The sequence below is a fragment of the Electrona antarctica genome, assembly GCF_951216825.1.
Source record: "Electrona antarctica genome assembly, chromosome: 13".
Taxonomy (NCBI): Eukaryota; Metazoa; Chordata; class Actinopteri; order Myctophiformes; family Myctophidae; genus Electrona; species Electrona antarctica.
This window is the reverse complement of record NC_136794.1, coordinates 26,075,908-26,097,865: the sequence shown is the minus strand read 5'-3', so window position 1 is coordinate 26,097,865 and position 21,958 is coordinate 26,075,908. Positions and strand designations below refer to the sequence as shown.

Sequence of the window (21,958 nt, the reverse complement as noted above, 5' to 3'; positions counted from 1 at the left end):
GACTTGCCCAAAAGTGGGATTCCAGGGTTAGTCTTCTATTTCTTATCAAAACATCAAAGACAAAACCAATGTTCCCCCCCAACCCCCCGACGTCATGCTTATATGGGCTAGCAGCAGAGAGTTTCTGTGGTGCGATCTCCCCACACCACAATCAGATTACACATTGAAAGTGGTATAATTACAGCTGTGGCTGATTAATGGGCGAGCTATAATTAGGGCTGTGAATATGGAGAGGTGGGGAGGTGGGGTGCTTGTCTGCATGTGTTGGTATGTGTGCAATCTGCATATATGCCTGCGGCATATGTATGTGCAAAATAATGTGATATTCTCTCTGGCAATCAGGTCTTCACACATTCACCTCTGGGTGGCTAATGTAATCTTACTAAAATAGCCTGTAGAGTTTCTGCCTGTAACGTCTGGACTGTGTGCAAAGCAAAAGGATCAGAACAGAATTAGTGGCCGATAAATGATGTCCAATAATGAATATTTAAATGGGTGAACCTAAGTATGCATACATTTACAATGGGGCGTTATGCAAAGCCCTATTCATACCCACACTTGAGACATGAATACCTCACCCTGGCAGCACTAATGCTGTGTTTTGATCTATTGAGCTACACATGGGATTGAACCCTTAAACCCTGGCAGTGCTGGTGTCACGCTGTACTCATTTTATATATATGAGTCACTATAGTTTACAATGTTGGTGGGCGTCATTATCTGTCATAGTGTACAACATTATGCTGTAGGCCACTGGTTTTCAACCTTTTTCATATTAAGGCATTAGGTATTCAGCACTTGAGTCACGGACCACCATTTGATGAGATTTAGCCTCTCAGACCCCAAACTTCACTTCACATTTCTATGCTGAATTGATGTGGTATATAGGAGCGATAACATGCAAAAGTTGATAGCAGTAATAATAACAGTTCTCCTTACATTCTCTAATTGCGAGACATGCAAAGCAAAGCATTTCCAGGGGTTCCCAGCCAAAAATGTTGAGAACCCCTGGCCTATATCAGCCATTATTTGACACGGGTACAACAGGTATTACATTACCGGGAGGGGCATGCATTCCTAACTGGCATTGGTTGGTTTTCAAATTGATTAAAAAATATGGCACTTCCTGACAAAATATCATTCAAAAACATTTATGGGCCGATAAGGACTATGTGCGGCAGCAGTTTCAGGCTCTAATTGTCTCGTTTGTCTCTAATTGTCACCGTGTCACCTTCTCACTTCATGGATCACGCCAGTTGACGCCGAGTCAGAATGTGAAATCGTAAAACCTTCATTTAGAACAGCTTAGTGGCAACAGTGGTTGTCATAAATGATTGTTAAACTCATAAAGGGAGCTACGACTCAGAGAGTCTCTCTTACTCACTATCTCTTTCTCTCTCTACAGCAGCACTGGGAGCATCAGTGACATAGACGAAGAATACCTTCATTTCCTTGGTACTTCTTACAAGGTAAGCACACATTTAATCTTAGACATACTATAGACCAGTGTGCCATGAGACAAGACCAGGTGTGCCTTGGGATTTCATGACAACCACACATTATTAGTATGAAAAACCTTTAACTTGGTATTAAATAAAAAATCACACCCGTGTGAACTGAGTGGTGCAACTCCCCTCTCCCCCTGCCCCCCCCTCTGTCTGTCTGTCTGTCTGTCTGTCTGTCTGTCTGTCTGTCTGTCTGTCTGTCTGTCTGTCTGTCTGTCTGTCTGTCTGTCTGTCTGTCTGTCTGTCTGTCTGTCTGTCTGTCTGTCTGTCTGTCTCTCTCTCTCTCTCTCTCTCTCTCTGTCTGTCTCTATGTCTCTCTGTCTGTCTGTAATTAGCAGGAAACAGTGCAACACTATCTCTCTCTCTCTGTTTCTGGCACCACAGCACCACTTTTGCCCCTACTGGTACTCTAAACATAGTCACATAGTCCCGGACATTGCTGTTCCTTGGAGTGGTTGCACCACTCAAAAATAAACATTTACAGAGGGAAGTTGATGATGTCATTTGTCCATGTGTGGTCCAGCCCTAAGGAATGTTATTAGCATGTCTTAATAAAAAACGACTTAATACTCCCTAAGGTTCATATGCATCAAAACAATATTTTAAATACATTTTATTAGCACATGCATTCCATACATTCCATAGAGCTGGACCACACACGGACAAATGACATCATCAACTTGCGACGGGCATTGTCCCTCTTGCACTCTACCCACTCAGCTACGGCCGCCCCCAATTTGACTACTGTGATTCTTATTGTTGGCTTTTAGTTTGTCCTGAACAGTTGGTAGGTAAAACTACTGACACAGTACTTTATTTTGCCCTTTTCTCTTTGCCTTGACTGGAGGTTAGGTTGGTGGTAGGCTGGTATTTGTCATGTTGCTCTCTATGGGGTCTGCATTTCCACTGCCATCGAGCCAGTTTAGCATACTGTCGTGACAGGACTCTCGTGTGCTGGTGTGTGTGACTGTGACCAAGCCGCCCGTCAGGGTAGTCGGTTCGAATCCCTGGAACGGCCAAGGGAAATCTGGGCTCTTCTTCTTTCCCCCTCAATTGCTTTGTATGGAGCCACCCATTGAACAGAAATAGACCACAGTAGCTTTACTAGTTAGTTTCAAATACCACACACACACACACACACACACACACACACACACACACACACACACACACACACACACACACACACACACACACACACAGTGCTTGAGAAAGAGCTTAAGTGAAATGACCTTAGCTGAAGACACATTTTGAAGCTCCAACTTGTCATGTGCTTGAATAAATAAATACACAGTCTGCAGTGGAGACAAAATAGTCGGGAGACTGTTCAGAGAGATGGAGTGAGGAAAAATGGGTCGGCAGGGGGGGGAGAGGGGGGGGGGGGGGGGGGTTGGGATCAAAATGCAGAATCCCCAAAACAGAGATGAGATGCTTAGTATATCAAAATCCTTCATTTGCATATCGTGCATGCACGATTTGGGTACGCTCCAGGTGTTTTGTTTTTTCTTCCATCAAGCTTAGCAACCCCCTACCACCACATGGCAGATCTCTTCCAGTCAGTGTGCATCAATGACTGCTGAGAACCCAAGCAGAATGGAAGGGCAGTCAAGGACGACGCAGTGCTGATCTATGCTAGGCTACACAACGACTTGTACATAAGTGGTTAGGGCCTCACAGACCCCCTCTAGGGCTTGCCGTACCAAACTATAGCACAGTTTCCCAAACAGTGGGTTGGGACCCATGTGTGGGTCACGGACCAATTTTTATGGTTCACGAGTCGAGTAAAAATCCCATTTCCTTTTCATACATTTAAAAACCATTCTTTTTTTACATTAAAAAAAAATATATATTTTTAAAACAAATCTAAGAAATTCCATAAATAAAAAAAATATATAATATATATATATATAATAATGAAGAGGTATTGAAAATAGCCGATCTAAAAGCTTGCACTAGTTTGGGTCCCGGTTAAACGTCTAATCTCTCTTTTGGGTCTCGACTTGAAAAGTTTGGGAACCACTGAACTATAGACCTCTGGATAAACACATAACCTTTACATTGTAGCTAGCTGCTGTAACGGCAGTGTCATACCCACAAGGCATTGTGGCAGTGTCATACCCACAAGGCATTGTGGCAGTGTCATACCCACAAGGCATTGTGGCAGTGTCATACCCACAAGGCATTGTGGCAGTGTCATACCCACAAGGCATTGTGGCAGTGTCATACCCACAAGGCATTGTGGCAGTGTCATACCCACAAGGCATTGTGGCAGTGTCATACCCACAAGGCATTGTGGCAGTGTCATACCCACAAGGCATTGTGGCAGTGTCATACCCACAAGGCATTGTGGCAGTGTCATACCCACAAGGCATTGAAATGGCAGTGTCATACCCACAAGGCATTGCGTGAACAGCTAGTGGGGAGCGGAGACAAACAAAACAGGTATAGGATCGAGGAGGGTGCTTTGTGACCTCTTGGATTCGGAGTGTGACCTCCTGAGATTTGGAGCTTGTAGTAATCGTGCACCAGTTCAGAAGCCGTACCCCTTGGCATGTACCTCAGCTTCGCTAACTGACGCTGTAGCCTATGGTAGATGGCAGAACTATAGTCTGAGTAAAATGGTGCCATTTTGTTTCTCATAGCCTGAGAGGGCGAGAAAAGAAACTTGAATTATCCCCTCACAAGACAGTTCTGCACCAGTCTAAGCTAACTAATGCAGAGCATTTGCTAGTCACCCTTGGGCTAGACGCCACCAGGCTTATTGCCTGGCAGATGACCACACTGTCCAATCTGTTTCTGCCAGGCATCTGTCACACTAATACAAATCACAGACAACCCTGGTGGCCCATCCTTCTGGTTACGGTTTCCAATATTGAAGAATAATTTCGGTTAGGCCTGGGAATTATATATTGCAATATATTGATTTGATATATGAGACTAGATGATATTGTCAGCGTTTTTGGATATGTTTGATCTGCTTTAAAGGCTGCATTACAGTGAAGTTATGTCATTTTTGGAATTTACCTGACTGTTCTAGGTATTTGCTTATTTGTCTTTACCCACTAGTTATTGTACAGGCATTACTAATCTAGTCTTTATGGAAATGTATAAAAAAAATCTCATTGTGTAAATATTTTGTGAAAGCACCACAATATTGTCACAATAACAATATCAATATCAAGGTAAAGAATATAATGATATTTGATTTTGTCCATATTAGCCCTAGCCCTAGTAAGATCGTTCTGAACTAAACTTTCGTCTCATCTGTCTTGGACTGTGTCATGTCTAACAAAGACCTAACGTGTTTGGTTTGAACCATAGCAAAGCACCATGGCAGATTGTTGATGCTCACCTACAACCACAAGCGCTGCTGTCCCTCCTGAACCCACCTCAGTGTGTCCTCTTCCATACGCAGGCATACACACACACACACACACACACACACACACACACACACACACACACACACACACACACACACACACACACACACACACACACACACACACACACTAGCTTCACAGATGTCCATCTGCTCTTGCTGTAAAGGTGTGAGATGACAGGTTGAATACTAATGTGAATACTCACTGTGAGGTGGGTGGGTGGTGTTGTATTTATTTTATTTTATATATACTAAACATTGAATCTGTGCTGCAACTATCTGCATAAATAAATATTATTTTGCATAAATCAGTGCTATTGAACACCCTTTACGTCTGTGTTGGTTAAAACAATATTGAACCAATGAAAAGTAGTAAAAAGTGCCTCGGACAAAACCTCTTAACTCCATTGGACCCTCAATCTGTCTGCTAAAGCAACTAACTCCACCACCTCTCCCCCTCTCATGCAAGTAATCAACAATATATAAAGTCACAACACCAACTTTGATGAGACAGTATTGCTTTGTTTTCAAAATATAAGGTTTTCTTAATTTCCTGAAAAATTTATATTTTTCATTTCCTGAAGAATGTATATGTCTCATTTTCTGAAAAATGTAGTATTGGAGAATTGAAGTTAGGTGTTTTTTTCCCCCGACAGCAGAGATATTAAATTGATAAGCCAATACATTTGTCATTTGTCATCTTGACTGTTTTGTCCCCATATGCCTAATGTCATATTTCTAGCCCCCATGTCTCTGTTTGAAAGCAGCCCTCTCCATGTCATTCTCTCACTTTCCCAGCCAAAATAAATCCCAGCTCCACTAGCCAGCCAATTATCTTTCCATTATGCACTTAGCTCGGGTGAAACTGAATTTGCATAAATTGCTGTGAATGCAACCCACCAAAAAAAAAATAACTGCTGACTTTCGTCACAGGGATCAGCAGAGCAAACGAGCAATCCAAATGATCCTAATCACTTATTATTTGGCTTCCCCAAAGACGTCCAATGTCTCTGTCCTGACTGGAATGCTAAATGTCTGTTGGAATGGAAGTTTTACTTGGTGATTCTCCAGAACACATTCTAAAGTTCTGGACTGCACAGCGCACACCTCTTCAATTAAGAGAAAAGGTGGCAGGCTAATCACTCCCAGGTCAAACTGGACATTTGCAGCTGTGAGCTCTTAGCCTGATTACCAGACTGAAGCTTCCGGAAGCTTGAGTGAAGTAGGCGGGGTCTATGGTGTGGTCCCAGGCTAATGAGCTCTGACTCCTTTTGTGTTCAACAGCAATGACTTGAATGACCACTTCAAACACTCACTTCATGACATGCGTTGTGAGCTTGTTAGATCTGCTAGGCATTAAACAAAGAGCCTCGCCGATAGGTTTTTTTTTTTTGTACAGTGGGGAGTCTGGGGTGGGGACCTCATATATTGTCACAAATGGACTGACTTCTATGTAAACCAAAATGCATTAGCCCCTGCTCTAAATAGCAAGCCTCCCCACAGTCCCCCTAGTAACAATTTTCGCTGGCTGTCCTTGTAGATCAGCTATGATATGATATGATATTATATGATATGATATGATATGATATGATATGATATGATATGATATGATATGATATGATATGATATGATATGATATTATATTATATTATATTATATTATATTATATTATATTATATTATATTATATTATGACGTGTGACACGGTCGTATGATGAAGTATAAATCGTCAATCCGTTGAACAATCGGAAGGGTCACATGTGTCTTCAAAAGAACTGGCGAATCACCTGCGGTTTCGGTTTACTGTTCGTGTTAAATGTCTCAAGCTGTTTTGAATCAGCTGTCACCGAGATAACTAAGTGTGTGATAGTGTTTTACTTATTGGTTCTGGCAGGAAAATGTTGGTGGGCTCCTTTGATTATGTTTTACCCTGTGGTTGTTGGCTGTTTTTAATTTATCTGCGTATCTGTTGGTTGTCCATTTTCTCCAGAACGATCCATATTCTCTTAAGTACATTTTGGTGCAGATACTTTTGTACTTTTACTCGAATACATTTTGAATATGGGACTTGTACTTGTAACAGAGTACATCTACATTGCAGTATTGATACTTTTGAGTACTTTTTCCACCACTGTCTCTTTAACCACTTATATAACCACTGCTATAAGCAATAATATGTCACAATTGAGCAATGAGTAAAACGCTCCCAAAATATTTTGTCTCTGTGACTCATCTAGGGGCTGTAATTTACATTCAAAGATTTTCCCAGAAGCTTTGTCATTGGTCGATTTGCCTGTCTACTTCCTGATTGGTTAGTCATTTCGACCAGGTTTTTTTCGACCAATGATAAAGCTTCTAGGAACATCTTTGAATGGAGATTGTGGCCACTCACAGAGACTACATTTTTTTGGGAGCGTTTTACTCATTGCTGGCTGTCTGAATACAAACACTGTGTATGTATACCTCATGGACCAGCAGGTTCCTCCAGTGCTCTCTACGTTTTTCTCTCTACACCAAATCTCTTTACCTATTTTTGCCGAAGGTATCTATTACGATATGTCCAGAATAAGTATCCTAGGGTTCGAGTGGTTAAGAACATATTGTCATGTTCAAATTTGGACAAAGGAACATAGACGTTAAGACCCACACACTCTATATCACGTCAATACATTAGGACTCCATTAGGTCACTGAAGGACAGGCAGGAATTTACTTGCACGCAAGTAAATTCCCATTTATATCAATTCTTAATATAATGGATTTTGTTATCCAAACATGGCATATTGGCACCACACCTGTGCACACAGCATGCTAGTCACTTGTGCCAGACCCGCCAGCTGGGACCTTTGGAAATGGTTCTCATTCATGTGTGTGTGTGTGTGTGTGTGTGTGTGTGTGTGTGTGTGTGTGTGTGTGTGTGTGTGTGTGTGTGTGTGTGTGTGTGTGTGTGTGTGTGTGTGTGTGTGTGTGTGTGTGTGTGTGTGTGTGTGTGTGTGTGTGTGTGTGTGTGTGTGTGTGTGTGTGTGTGTGTGTGTGTGTGTGTGTGTGTGTGTGTGTGTGTGTGTGTGTGTGTGTGTGTGTGTGTGTGCGCACACACTCAAGAGTAATGATTCTACCAGGTGCTGTATCCTTTTAATTATTTCAGTGATCTAACAGATGAGTATCGATTAGAGTAATGACCCAGTGATGTTTATTGCCTCCATGACCTAATAGAGTGTGTGTATGGAGGGAGGGGGGGTTATGATTGACCGTACATGGATTCATTTGGACGCTCCATTGTGTAGCGTCCCATTCTGCAAAAATAGTCAAAGGTTTGGCTATTTTTGATGAAGAGATTTAATTTGCGTGACGACACACTGAGCGTTAGCGACAATATGGCAATAATACAAAATGTACACTATCCAAAGGCTACAGACATCGATTTTTAGGTGAAATGTGTTGGAAATTGGACACGCGGTATGCTGGAAAATGTGTTCCCAAACCTTTCGCCCCCAAAATAATGCTGCCATTGACTCGCGACCTCAACCTAACCCCGGAGGTAATTTTATGCAGATAAGCGTGCACTTGTGGTGCTCATTTGTCTGCACTTAATATGTATTACGCCTAGGGCTATTTAGGGGATTTGTAACAATGATAGTTTCAGAAAAAGAGAAAGGAACCCGCACACTTATCTGCTATCAGAAAAAGAGAAAGGAACCCGCACACTCATCTGCTGGACCCAGCACCTCCACTAAAGCAATTATGGTTAAATGTATTTATTTTTTACCTTGTATTTCACTAATTCTGTTGAATACGTAAAACCTTTCTTTTTTTCTTTTTCTTTTTTTAATGACCCAATAATCTTGCGACCCCAACCTGAACCCCTGTGCCAGAACATAACATGGTAGAAACACAAAGGACACAAAGAATAACACTCGGATAACCCTGAAGTCCACCCACTGGGCGTCGTAACGCAAAGGAAACCCCTGTGGCAGGCCCTCTTCATGGGTGTCTTTGTCCAGAACATTGGCGCGGTGTTGAAAAGACAATTCTCCCCCTAAAGACTATGCAACTCTCCCCCACCGACCCAAACTCCATCTTCCATTCAGTAACGGAAGAAAGAGAGCTTTGCATCGTTGCTTCGCTCACCGTGGATGACTGCACCTTCGCTCCCACTATACTGCCCCTGTCTCCATCTCTCTCCCCTGAGCTCAAGCTGGTGTATGTGTACAGCATGTATGCCTCCAACTTGTAGGGGGGTAGGGTAGAGGCAGCATTGTGTGTCTGCAGGGGCGACGGAGCGAGGTTGAAAGTGAGGAGAGCAGAGTAGCAGCTACCAGGTGAGCTTTTCTCTCTCTCTCTCTCTCTCTCTGCCCCTGAGGCTAGACCTCCGAAGGCTCATTAGTGCTAATAATGGCTAAAGCTAATCAAAGCACTCCTCCTTGCAAATGAGCACTATAGCCAGAGTTAGCAACTCGCCTTAAAAGGCACTGGTGACTAATATAAAAAGCTAAAACAAAGACAAAACAACAGTCACGACAGGCCATGACCTCATTGTCTGTTCATGTCAAGAGTACGGCTGCTTTTTAACCAGCTGCTTACCACAGCTGCAACTACAAAGTACAAGTCGTGCTTCGGTCTGGGAATGCCCATATATGGACCTTGTTACATTTTTTTTATTTTTGAGGGCGCCCTCCTATGTTCAGGTTTTAGTGTATGTAACCCAAATGTTGTAACACAAACATTAAATGCCATGACAATGAATAGACAATTTTGAGTGTTGAGAGATCTAGTTTTCGCCAGCTGCCGGGCGCGGCTGCGCTAATAACTTTGGAGCGGGCCTGTCTAGAGTTTGAATGGACAGGTATCAGTCAAAAGGGAGACATTGAAGAGGAAGAACGGGTGGGGTAGGATCAACATATTGAATGTCAGAACAGGTCATCTCCATATATGGAGATCTAAGGGTTTGATGTCAGATGTAGAGTTGCTGACCGGCTCCATATATGCAGATCTAGGTGATGATCCAGTCTTCTCCATGTATGGCTATCCAGCGTTTGATGAGGTCAGTGCTGTGATCTTCATACTGTATATGGAAACGGCCATATATGGAGCGTGTCACAAGGCGTGATGGATGGACGGACGGACTGACCAAGGTTTTGCAGGTTTTCATTGTAATCTGCGACCTACGGTCGCAAGGAAATTATTACACAAATCGATTTGACGGATTAATTATTTGACTTCAAAAAGTAATAGTAAAGAAGATAACTGATAGTTGCAGCCCTATCCCATTAATGATTTCTGTCTGTCTCTCTCTCTCTCTCTCTGTGTGTCTCTCTCTCTCTCTCTCTCTCTGGCTCTCTCTCTCTCTCTCTCTCTCTCTCTCTCTCTCTCTCTCCCTGGCTCTCTCTCTCTCTCTCTCTCTCTCTGTGTGTGTGTGTCTCTCTCTCTGTGTGTGTGTGTCTCTCTCTCTCTCTCTCTGTGTGTGTGTGTGTGTGTGTGTGTGTGTGTGTGTGTGTGTGTGTGTGTGTGTGTGTGTGTGTGTGTGTGTGTGTGTGTGTGTGTGTGTGTGTGTGTGTGTGTGTGTGTGTGTGTGTGTGTGTGTGTGTGTGTGTGTGTGTCTCTCTCTCTGTGTGTCTCTCTCCAATCTTTATAGAGGCATGTGCATGTGTTTGTGATGTTATCATGTTCTTGCATCATTCTAAATGCCTCCAGCCAGGGTAAACTCATTGTGCTATCACTGTGCATCCTTGTTAGTTCCACTCATTCATTTTGCTTTCTCTCTTCGTTTTCTCTCCGCTTCTGTTGTCTGCTGGTTCACTGTGATTTATCTGGAAGCAAATTAATTTGTCTCTGTGTGGTGATGTCATCATTACACCACTATGAGTTGCCCCACTGGGCACAGTTATGTAAACACAGCCTTGAGCAGCCTTGAACATGTCTGGGCCTAGGTTTCTGCATTGTTTCTGCACAATTGGTATGCCTGCACTTTTTTATCGAAATTTACTGTTTTGCTGCAACAATCTCATCATCTTGTTAACATGGGAGTCACTGGATGGGAGCTGTGTTTTTACGACCACATGATTTCCTGGTTCCTGGTTCCAAAGTGAGTCTAACGGCGAATCCTAGGTTTTCGAAGCTTGCCATCTAGCGTACACTGAAAACACACAAAATTATTGGCAGAGAATTATTTAATACATGTTTGAAGAGTTTGATTACTCTAATGATGAATAGCAGATTACTCGTTCGCCTAGCGTTTTTCTCTATGTACTCTAAGTACATAAAATATCCTAGCAATTACGCATCATAGTTTGGACGTACTTATTTCTGAAATATGCATGCTGATATTGATCCACTGTTTCGCTCTGATATATAAACTAATTTATTTATAATTTATTAATAGTTCAATTTGAGGGGACATGCTTATTGGTCCCATAGACATAGAAATGCTAAGCTAGACTATAACACTGTACAACATACCTTCAAACACCATGAGTGTGTCTCTAAGGCCTCACTCAGACCTTTACTGCATTGCTGTATGCTTGTTGGATGAATGTTGTGTAGTGTCATGGCCGCCCCAATGCATTTCCAATGGAAGTCACATGGTTTGTAGTCCACATTTTGGACTACAAGCTGTTGTATGGCTTTCGGCTGTGTTTCGTGTCAAACCATGTGACTCCCATTGGAAATGCATTGGGGCGGCCATGACACTACACAACATTCATCCAACAAGCATACAGCAATGCAGTAAAGGTCTGAGTGAGGCCTAAGGGTGCACTCACACGGTTAATGCAATTCTCTGTGCTCGTTGGATCAATGCTGTGTTGTGTCATGGCCGCCCAATGCATTTCCAATGGAGGTCACATGGTTTGACACAACATAGGGGGAGGGGTCTGTTGTATGGCTTTCAGCTGAGTTTCGACTGCGCCCCTCCCCCTCACACAACACAATGTTGTGTCAAACCATGTGACCTCCATTGGAAATGCATTGGGCGGCCATGACACAACACAGCATTGATCCAACGAGCACAGAGAATTGCATTAACCGTGTGAGTGCACCCTAAGACCACAGGGAGACAGTTCACTCAAAATTGATCAAACTGGATCACATCTCGATACTGATGAAGACCAGAGAGCTTATTTGGAAAGTGGTTATTATTATTGGAACAATGTGCTAGATAGACTTGTCCTTGCTTAGTAAAGTAACCCAAGAGGCAATGTCTCATAGAATGTCTTCTGTGTGTACAGTCAGTATGTGTGTCCCAAATCTACACAACTCTTCCTCACTGAAGGCCACTCAAGTTCAATGGCAGCAAATTTACCCACAATGCCTTGTACCACATCAGAGGGTGCATGCCTCTTGAGGCTCCAAATTACCACTTCACATCTGCTGCTGTTCTGCTGATGCCAGACCACCACCACACAAGCTTGCAGTCACTCAAGTCTACACACATGTGCATGCGCATGTGCACGCACGCACGCACGCACGCACGCACGCACGCACGCACGCACGCACGCACGCAAAAACATTCTATCTCTCATGTTTGCACACAGCCATGTTGGCCTTGTTTGATTTGATTCCAACCTTTTTAGTGTACTCATGATATACTTAAAGAGCAATGATGGAGAATGGCTTAGTAGTTGATTGTTCTGCCAAGCCATTGATTAGCCTTGCATGCAAATTGAGTTAACGTTCCAGTAGGGTAAGCATGCCATTATTTAAGTGTGTATGAGTCAGCCACTTGAGGTGATTGCGTGTACTGTATTTTTCCAAATAGTAGCCTGGTCATTTAATATGCAAAATCGATTTAGACCCCGGGCGTTTAATAGGAACTAGGCATCTATTTGCAGTAGGCTTTTATTTCCTTTTGCACCATCCTGCACTGGGCCATTATTTGGTTACAGTTCCTGTCGCGCATGTTTTAGTGCAAAATTATAAGGTATGGTAAACATAGGCCTACATTTCAGGCAAGTCTTTTGATTTAATATTGAGAGAGAGCACGTGGTTCAACCCGCGGGGTGGTGATGTTGTTCAATGTGCGCTCAATGTGTTGCTTAGCCTATTCTATCAATTATAGACTGTGTGCCTAATTGATATAATAACAGCTGCATCTACTAGCCCCGCTGTAGTAGGCTATGTCAACTTTATCTTTGAATGTTCTGTCGCTCCGTTTCCTAAATTCATTCTCTCTCTCACTCTCCCCTCTCTCTCTGGATAGCACATTAACTCTTCTCTCTGAATAGCACATGAACTCTTCCCCTTCCACGGCCCGGGGAGGCGTCTGTCCCTCTCTCCATATCATTCAATAAAGGCATACATTACATGATTTATACATTTATACACTTCATGGAATATACACCACTTTGAATTAGAACAATCAGTTGTGAATTGGCTGAGTATGGCGTGAGTTAAATTAAAACTATTTGTGTATTTTTGGGATGCGACTTTGGTGTAGTGGTATTCTATACTTGTGATGACCTCTGCTTGGGTTCATGGTGAGTAGCAGCGCGTGCTGCAAGCTCACAACGTGCTGCAGACACGACACTTGAAATATAATACGGTATATGTGTCTTTGCATACAAAGCTGCTGGGTTGCATGCAAGACAAATTTCAGTGCGAGCTGACAATAAAGTATTATATGATATCATATCATTGGAAACATATGATTCACAGTCAGAATGTGAATCTTTTTTATTTCAGATTGTCTTTTTCTTTATTTGTCTGGTTGTGAATTTGTGATATTTGATGACTACTGTGCCTTCATCAGTCAAACAATAATATAGGTAGCATAGTGTTTTAACCAATTTGCGCGTGTATACTTCGTTGAAGGGGGTCCCCCAGGGATCTACCGTATACTTAGCCCATATAGCCCATCTACAAGCTTACAATGCATCACGTTCACCCCAAAATGGAGATGCTTGGGTTCATGTGGTAGAAACCCTTCATTGATCAGCCTCTCACTTGCTGTTTGCTAAGAGGGCAGGGGAAGGAGGTGCAGGCAATAAACAAATACCTTGTTTCAATATTTTCATTTTCCGCAGAACATGTAGACTCACTGGTAAGTCTCTAAATGCAGAGACTGAGGACTATCTCCCTGCTGTGTGTGTGTGTGTGTGTGTGTGTGTGTGTGTGTGTGTGTGTGTGTGTGTGTGTGTGTTGCACATTGTAAAGCGATTAGGATAAGGACATGTTATTTTACGACAAAATATGTTTTATGCGAGTATTCAACAGAATACAACAAAAACAGCTGCCAGATTTCCCTATATCAGATCAGACTTTATTACCATCTGCAATAACTTTGATTTTATAAGCTGGTATAACAGACCTTATTTTATTTCTTTATATCATATCAATGGCTTGTTTTGGTATTAGATGCGGTTATGTGGACGGTCGATGGACCTAAATAGTGAGTCTAATGGCACATCAACTTGTTCTCTATTGCTGTGAAGAGTGGGAGTGAAGATCATCAGCAGAGTTTATTGGCATCTTTCTTGATTGACGGTTCTGTCTGCACACCTTTTTGTTTGTGCATTTGCATTTTAAATTCAGTCCAATCACAATGGCCATTGTCCACCCCGCCGTTCATGTCGCGTCTCTTGACTCTGTTCCTTTCTCCTCCTGGCTTTCTCCCTATTCCCCTGGTTCACCTTGAGTGACTGTCTGAGGAGATGACATTCAGAGTCTCCCGAGCCAGCATGTTGGTGGCGTCACGTTGAATCTGTAAGCCATTATGGCCTCCAGCACTGCTCGCCAGTGGGACCAGTGCACTCTCGGTTGACAGTATTCAAAACGAAATGACAAATAGTTGTATAAATACAAATATTCGTAAGAAATGGTTTTAGAAGATGTCTCTCTCTTGCTCTAGCTATTGGATTTTTCCCTGGAAGCAGAAGACAGTTTTTGTTTTCACAGAGACAGAATGTGTCGCACCAGAATAGCACCAGAAATAGTAGCCTTATGTAACCTGGGCATTTTGCCTTTGCCCAGTAAAGGATACGGCGGAATTGCAGTATAACCAGAACTGCTGCAGTACCACCGCATTTCAATCTGTTCCTGACTTAGAGTCACGGAATAAATAGAAAAATGAAACACGGTCGGGAGGACAAAAATGCCTTTCCCCCCTCCGCAGTGTGACGATGTTTATTCATGAATATTTGAAACTTTGAGTGATATGTGAGGGCTGAAGAAATGGAGAGACGTGAGAGATGTTGACAGGGATTCATGTTTGAGTACCTCATACTGTGTCTGAATAATTCAGTACGCACATACATTCATGCAAACATACCTCATTCATAGAGGTGGATGAAATAATGCACGTTGACGGGTAAGACGGTAGAGCTGTACAAAGGTGATGGGGGATCATATTTTCATTTATTTTTTTCCTTCTCTACATGCACGCACACACACACACACACACACACACACACACACACACACACACACACACACACACACACACACACACACACACACACACACACACACACAACCTTGAAGGCTAATCTGGTAGCATCATCGTGCCCATCATCGTGCCCTAAACAAGTCCATAGACTTGCTTGGCTGGCAAACGATTTACATCATAACGATTTACATTCAGAATCCCATAGACTTGGCTGCCAATATGACGTCATCTTCAAAAGCCTTGTATTGAAGGGGCTGGCGGCCCTCAAAACAAAAGTGTTTTGATGTTTATCCAAGATCCAAAACCTGGCCATATTTGACAGCTCACAGTCAAAGGCTACGTACTAAAAAGTTCCCAGCCAACTCCCTCCTCAGTCCTCACACACACTACTAGAACATCCCAGTGGGACTACCAGTTTTGTTTGCTGCAGTGCCTCATTGATGGCAATCTTGATTCAATGTTTTTTGGGGGATTTTGGAGATTGCAGTAGTCGATGAAGCTTTTGTTTTTGTGCTGACATACTGTAGAGTAGCCTAGCTTTCATCTGACATACACTATGAGCAGCCGGTCAGTTTTCCAGTCAGACCAGCTTAGTTCACTGGTCCATAGTGGGCGGGGCCTGAGGCAGTTCACTGGTCCATAGTGGGCGGGGCCTGAGGCAGTTAGTTCACTGGTCCATAGTGGGCGGGGCCTGAGGCAGTTCACTGGTCCATAGTGGGCTGGGCCGGAGCCAGGCAGCATCATCCTGATGCTCAGTGGTGGAACAGTAACAAGTACTGTACTTAACCCATTCAGGCCTGACGTCGACATTTCAAAAAAATGTTTTCTAAATCATGACCATTTTCTGAAAGATTTGAGGCACATTTTAACGATTTTTCAAAGATAGCAGACCTACAAGTTCATAGCGCGCCACTCGGTGGCGCGCTATGAGCTTGTAGATCTGCTATTTTTCAATAGCTAAATTATAACATAATGTATGTAACCACCAAACGGGGTTCCCGCTCAAAATGGGTTAAGTACAATGTTTTGGTATTTTGTACTTCACTTGAGAACGTCAAATTTGCAGTACTTATTTTTCTACTCCACTACATTTCAGAGGCAAATATTGTACTTTTACTACACTTCAATGATTTCTGATTTCTGACAATGTTCACTGCAAGTTACTTTGTAGAGTTAGATTATTATTACTAAACATACATTGCCCACTTTAGCCACATTTCGGCCATTTGAAAATAGCCGATCTACAAGCTCACAATGTGTTGCGATGTGAAGCATTGTGAGCTTGTAGATCTGCTAATTTCAAAGGATGTTATACATTTTCAAAACTTTAAATGGGACATTCTGCATAACGAGTACTTTGTACTGTTAGTACTTTAAGTACATTTTGATGCCAATACGTTTGTACTTTCACTCAAGTACATTTTTAATTCTGGACTTTTACTTGTGTAAGTACTTTTTCCACTACTGCAGATGGATGCTTATACCCCCAGAAAGCTTAAATAGAGGGTATGCGCATGCATAAAGTGAATGGCAAATCGAGTGGCAAATCGAGTGGCAAAGCGACAGGCAAATTGAGTTTAACATTGTTTAACGTTGTTTAATGCAATCAGATAGGACTTTTCTGTTTGGATGTATGGGCTATCAAGGCCAGAAAGTCGTTTTTTGCCACTCAGTGGGCATTCCTTTTTCCGTTTTGCTCAAAATGTAATGTATGTACATTTTTACAAAATACCCTACTTACATTTTCACACACTGCTGTGCTTCACACTGCTGTGCTTCGCACGCACGCACGCACGCACGCACGCACGCACGCACGCACGCACGCAGAGGCGTCTGGGAGAAATGCGAGGCCCTGTGCGATATTTGGGGGGGAACAATGTGCGCGCGCGTTAGCGCGCGCGCGCATTTTTTGAATTAATTAATTAATTAATACTTACTTTTGCGTGAGAGAGAGAGAGAGAGGACGACCTCTCTCTCTCTCTCTCTCTCTCACGCATAGTCATGTGTGACTAATTATTTGAAATAAAACCTTTTTTGTCCACACACAGTCCTACATGACATGATGGCATACCTTTTCACTTCACTCGAGTGCCGACTGCCGAGTCGTTTTGTTTGTGACCGGGAGCGGTTGTGCACTCAACTAGCCTACATGTGTTCAACTTGTTTTTGTTTCGTTTCCAGTGTGTGTATAATTCGACTGCGTTGCACGGTGGCGCGGCCGATCTCCAAGCTCACAACGCGTCGCGCTGCAACGCATTGTGAGCTTGTAGATCTGCTCTAATTCTGCAGCGCAAGCTAGCACGGCAATGCGCAGCGCAAAGGGGGACAACAGGGGGCCCCACGACCGGACGGCCGGGCGTTGCTTAACGGGAGGCTGAATAAGTGACGCCGGTTGGGAGGAGGAGGCGACGCGCGGCCGTCGGAGGCCCCCCTGGGGGGCGGCTCCAAGCCGACCGCAGCTTAAATAGGTGAAAAATCAACTGCGACGGAACGGGCTGCGATGCGATTATTGTTTCTTAAAAAAAATACACTGCCTAGCGCGAGGCCTCGCATGCGCGAGGCCCTGTGCGGCCGCACCATTCGCACTACCCTTAAAGCGGCCCTGCACGCACGCACGCACGCACGCACGCACACACGCATGCACACACGCTAACACATCACCAGAAGGAAACAACCTTGTTTGCTTTGATGGGTGAGCAGGAGAAAAAAGAATGGTCGGAAAGCGAGGGAGCTGAGGAGAGAGGGGGGAGTGGGGTGATAGAGAGAGACAGTGTGTTTCTATAGAGGGGGGAGTGGGGTGATAGAGAGAGACAGTGTGTTTCTATAGAGGGGGAGTGGGGTGATAGAGAGAGACAGTGTGTTTCTATAGGCACATCTGTCCCTGCCTCGTTTCCTGTGTGTGGTTCCTATGGGCTGGCAGCTTGACATCATGCACCACCAATAAACACAGTGGGAGCCTGTCACTTCTTTATTTAGCATATATGCCATATGTACGATTGGTAGTGGTGGAAAAAGTACTTTTTAGTATATTTAGTATTTTTTTTAAGTATTGGTATCAAAATGTACTTAAAGTACCAAAAGTAAAAGTACCCATTTTACAGAAAGTCTAATTTCAAGTTTTCAAATGTGTAATTTTTTTTTAAAATAGCTGAATTCCCCAGCAAAATAAAGTGTTAAGTTACAATGAAAATAGCAGATCTCGTAGCTCACCAAGTCACACATGTTGCTTAATGCAGTGCACAAATATCTCACCACGTCACACATGTTGCTTAATGCAGTGCACAAATAGCTCACCACGTCACACATGTTGCTTAATGCAGTGCACAAATAGGAGCACCTTGATAGTAGGCCACGTTGAAACAGACTTCTGGTTCCCTCGTTTTGTTCTGTGATCTTTGTAAGGCATGAAATGATTGTGGGTTTTATGAACGTGAAACGGGGATCACATCAGAGCTCATCTCTTAATGGCAGACAATTCCTTTCCAGTTGAGCCATCTGTTGGATGAATATTGAACCTGGAGAGCATTTAAATCGGCTCAAGGCCCTAAATCTTCATTGCCTCATTTACCTGATGGGATGTCGTCAGCAGTTGCAAAAGGCTTAAAAAGGTACACGCCATCCCAGGTGCTGGACCGAAGAACAAAAAGTCTGAACACTGGAGTATCTGTATGCTCCCACGGTTATTTATTCAAAGTGACATTTTGAGCATCTTTAGCTCTTCCTCAGACCTACCTACTAGTCCAACTCCAGTTTACATAAAAGGTCACAAGGCCCCTAGTAGTAGGCTCCCTCGGATTGGATACACAAAACAATGATTTGAAGAATACATAATTATGTAACCTTCTAACATATTAAGGAGGCTCCTAGTGCTGCCGGAATTGTCCAAAAATTACATTCGGATATTCGTTTTAAAAACCCACGTGGATTCGAGCAATTCGACCCATTCGGATTTCGATTCCGATTCGGGGCCATTCGGATTTTTTAATAATTATATTTACACCAATACAACCTGAGACATAACATTTAAGATCGCATTGCTGGCGCAACTCTCTCTCTCCGCGCATTGGCGCTGCTGAAAACCGAGTTGGAACACAACGCATGCATTCTCCCTTCTCCCATAAAACTTCACGGCACGGAGGCAGTATTAATGCTGCCGGACCGGCGCCGCAGTTCATCCTTACGCATTTTATTTATCTTTTTATAATTTCCTGAAGGATAAAGTCGCTTCATGATTGAAGATTGATGAGTGATAGATCTGTGTGTTGTTGTCTAAAAAGATACTCTCCCGTCCGTCCGAAACAACACAACACAACACAGCAAAATAAGTTTCGGTGTAGGCCAGGCCTGTCTCTGATTCTGATCACTAGGTACGCTGTTGACGGAAGATTTCACCCTTCTGAGCAGCGTACACTCACTGCGCAAATAACGTAAAAGGCCCCGCCCGCCCTGTGCTCACCGTTATTTGCGCACCGTCCGTACGCAAATAACGTAGTGCGCTCTTTGCCGACTTTGCGCAGGGCGGGCGGGGGCCTTTTGTGAATCGGAACTACGCAGCCTGCGTAGTCTGCGTTTAGGAAGAGTGCGAGGCAGCTGATTTATTCTTCAATGTATGCCGGTGTCAGTGTGTCGCGTGGCAAATATAACTAATCTACAAGCTCACAACGCTTACCCACGGAACCGTCTCGCGAAAACTTGCACAGCATTTTTATTTTTTTTAATTCGAATCTTAATTTTATATATTCAGTTATTCATTTATTTTTTTGATTCGAAAATTCGTTCGAATATGGAATATCCGTTGGCAGCTCTAGAGGCTCCTCTGCTAGTCTAAACAGCTATAATCTTGAACATGAACAGTACCACAGCAATGGAAGGACAAAAAATGTTACATGACTCTGAGTCCTGTAAGTTGAATGATGTCAACAGCAGTTTTTCCCTACAAATATCTTGTTGGTAAACACACTGCGGTAAAGTGCTTGGCAACTGGAAACTATGTGGATTTTTTCCATTTTCAACTGTGAGTCTAATTTTACCCTCATGGCACCTGGGCTTAAACGGGCTGGACAAACGTTATTTTAGTCTTCTTGTGAATTCTGCACCTGACCATGTAATGGAAAAAAATTACCTCTTTTTTCCTGTCTGTCTGTTTTTTCCAATCTCACCTGGCAAACACTTTATTTATTGCTGAGGGGGGTTGTATAAGTTTAAATGTATCTGTCATGTAAAGACAACAACAAGTTAACAAACCTTAATTCTTCCGTGGAAAAGGTTGTTATTTTTCTTGGAAAATTCTTACTGTAATTTTTTGATTAGTCCAGTGGAGCTGGAGCCTTGTTGTAAAGTGTGGTTGATAAGGGGGTTGATATTGGTGGCTCCCACTTTTCCAGGCGTAAGCCTTTATCTTTGTGACATTTCTCTGTCTCCCTCCTACACAGTACACATACACAAGCTTGGAAACACACGCACGCACGCACACGCACGCACACACACACACACACACACACACACACACACACACACACACACACACACACACACACACACACACACACACACACACACACACACACACACACACACACACACACACACACACACACACACACACACACAAAAACTTGCTTATGGCAGTCAAACGATGACGTTGCTCCAAATAGAATTTATGACACACACATGCAGTCAAATCCTCATTGTTTATTTTTTCCCCAATCCATTTGTAACTCTTGAGTGCACAAATGCTACCAAATAGACCCGGAAGGGTCCATTCGGTTATGCTTTTGTACACTCTCAGAGTAAAATGAACCCTCAGGATTCCACAGCGTAGCATGAAGTGGCCTAGTTTTGAAGTACCTCTGTCGTAACTCAATCCACAGCCAGTGAATGGAGTCGGCGTGGGAAAGCCTGTGCCTGCATTGTGTAAGAGCTCTGCATGGAATGGGTTGGAGAGGTTCTTGTTTGGTAGGCTTTGGTCTTTCAATCCTGTTGGATAGGGTTAACTTATTATTTGTACTTGAGTAGGTCAAATTGCAGTACATTTCAGAGACAAATATTGTACTTTTACTCCACTACAATTATTTGGAAACTTCAGTTACTAGTTACTTTGTAGATTTTGATTATAATTACAAAACACACTTCAGCCCTATATACATTTCGGCCATTTGAAAATTGCCGATCGCATTGTGAGCTTGTAGATCTGCTATTTTCAAAAGATTTGTATACATTTCAAACCTTGAAATGGGACAATGGGAATTAAAATCCTCATTGTTGGTTTTAACTTGGAGGCCCAAAATGTGGTTACATTTGTACCCTCTCTGAGAACCCATTTAGACCTGATGCCGATTCTACAAAATGTCTTCTAAATCGTGACAGTTTTCTGAAAAACCTACGTTTCTGTCAGTGGTTCTCAAACATTTTCATGTCAAGGACCCCCAAAATATGTGTAATTTAATTGACCACCGACCCCCATCTGAAAATATGTTGTTCCAGGGACCCCCCCAGAAGCAAAGATTTAAACGTTTGCGCCACAATTTTCTGAAAAACTTCAAATATTTATATAGCAGAATCAAAAATGTCACTGACAGGCTGAAACCTTGTTGTATCTCCATATTTCAACTTTTTGTTCTTTTCCTGAATTAATACACCTACTTCGTCATACTAAAGTCACTGTCACACATAGAAATAGCCGATTTACAAGCTTG

General features: G+C 43.0%; 1 protein-coding gene across 2 annotated transcripts in view; it reads left to right on the top strand.

Annotated features, from left to right (window-relative positions):
* The window catches only part of adarb1b (adenosine deaminase RNA specific B1b), a 196,974-nt gene that overhangs the window by 93,989 nt on the left and 81,027 nt on the right, over positions 1–21,958 (top strand). For both annotated transcript variants that reach the window (XM_079517556.1, XM_079517555.1), the window contains exon 3: positions 1,406–1,469. The gene's annotated coding sequence lies outside the window, so the exon portion shown is untranslated. The remainder of the gene's footprint in view (positions 1–1,405; positions 1,470–21,958) is intronic.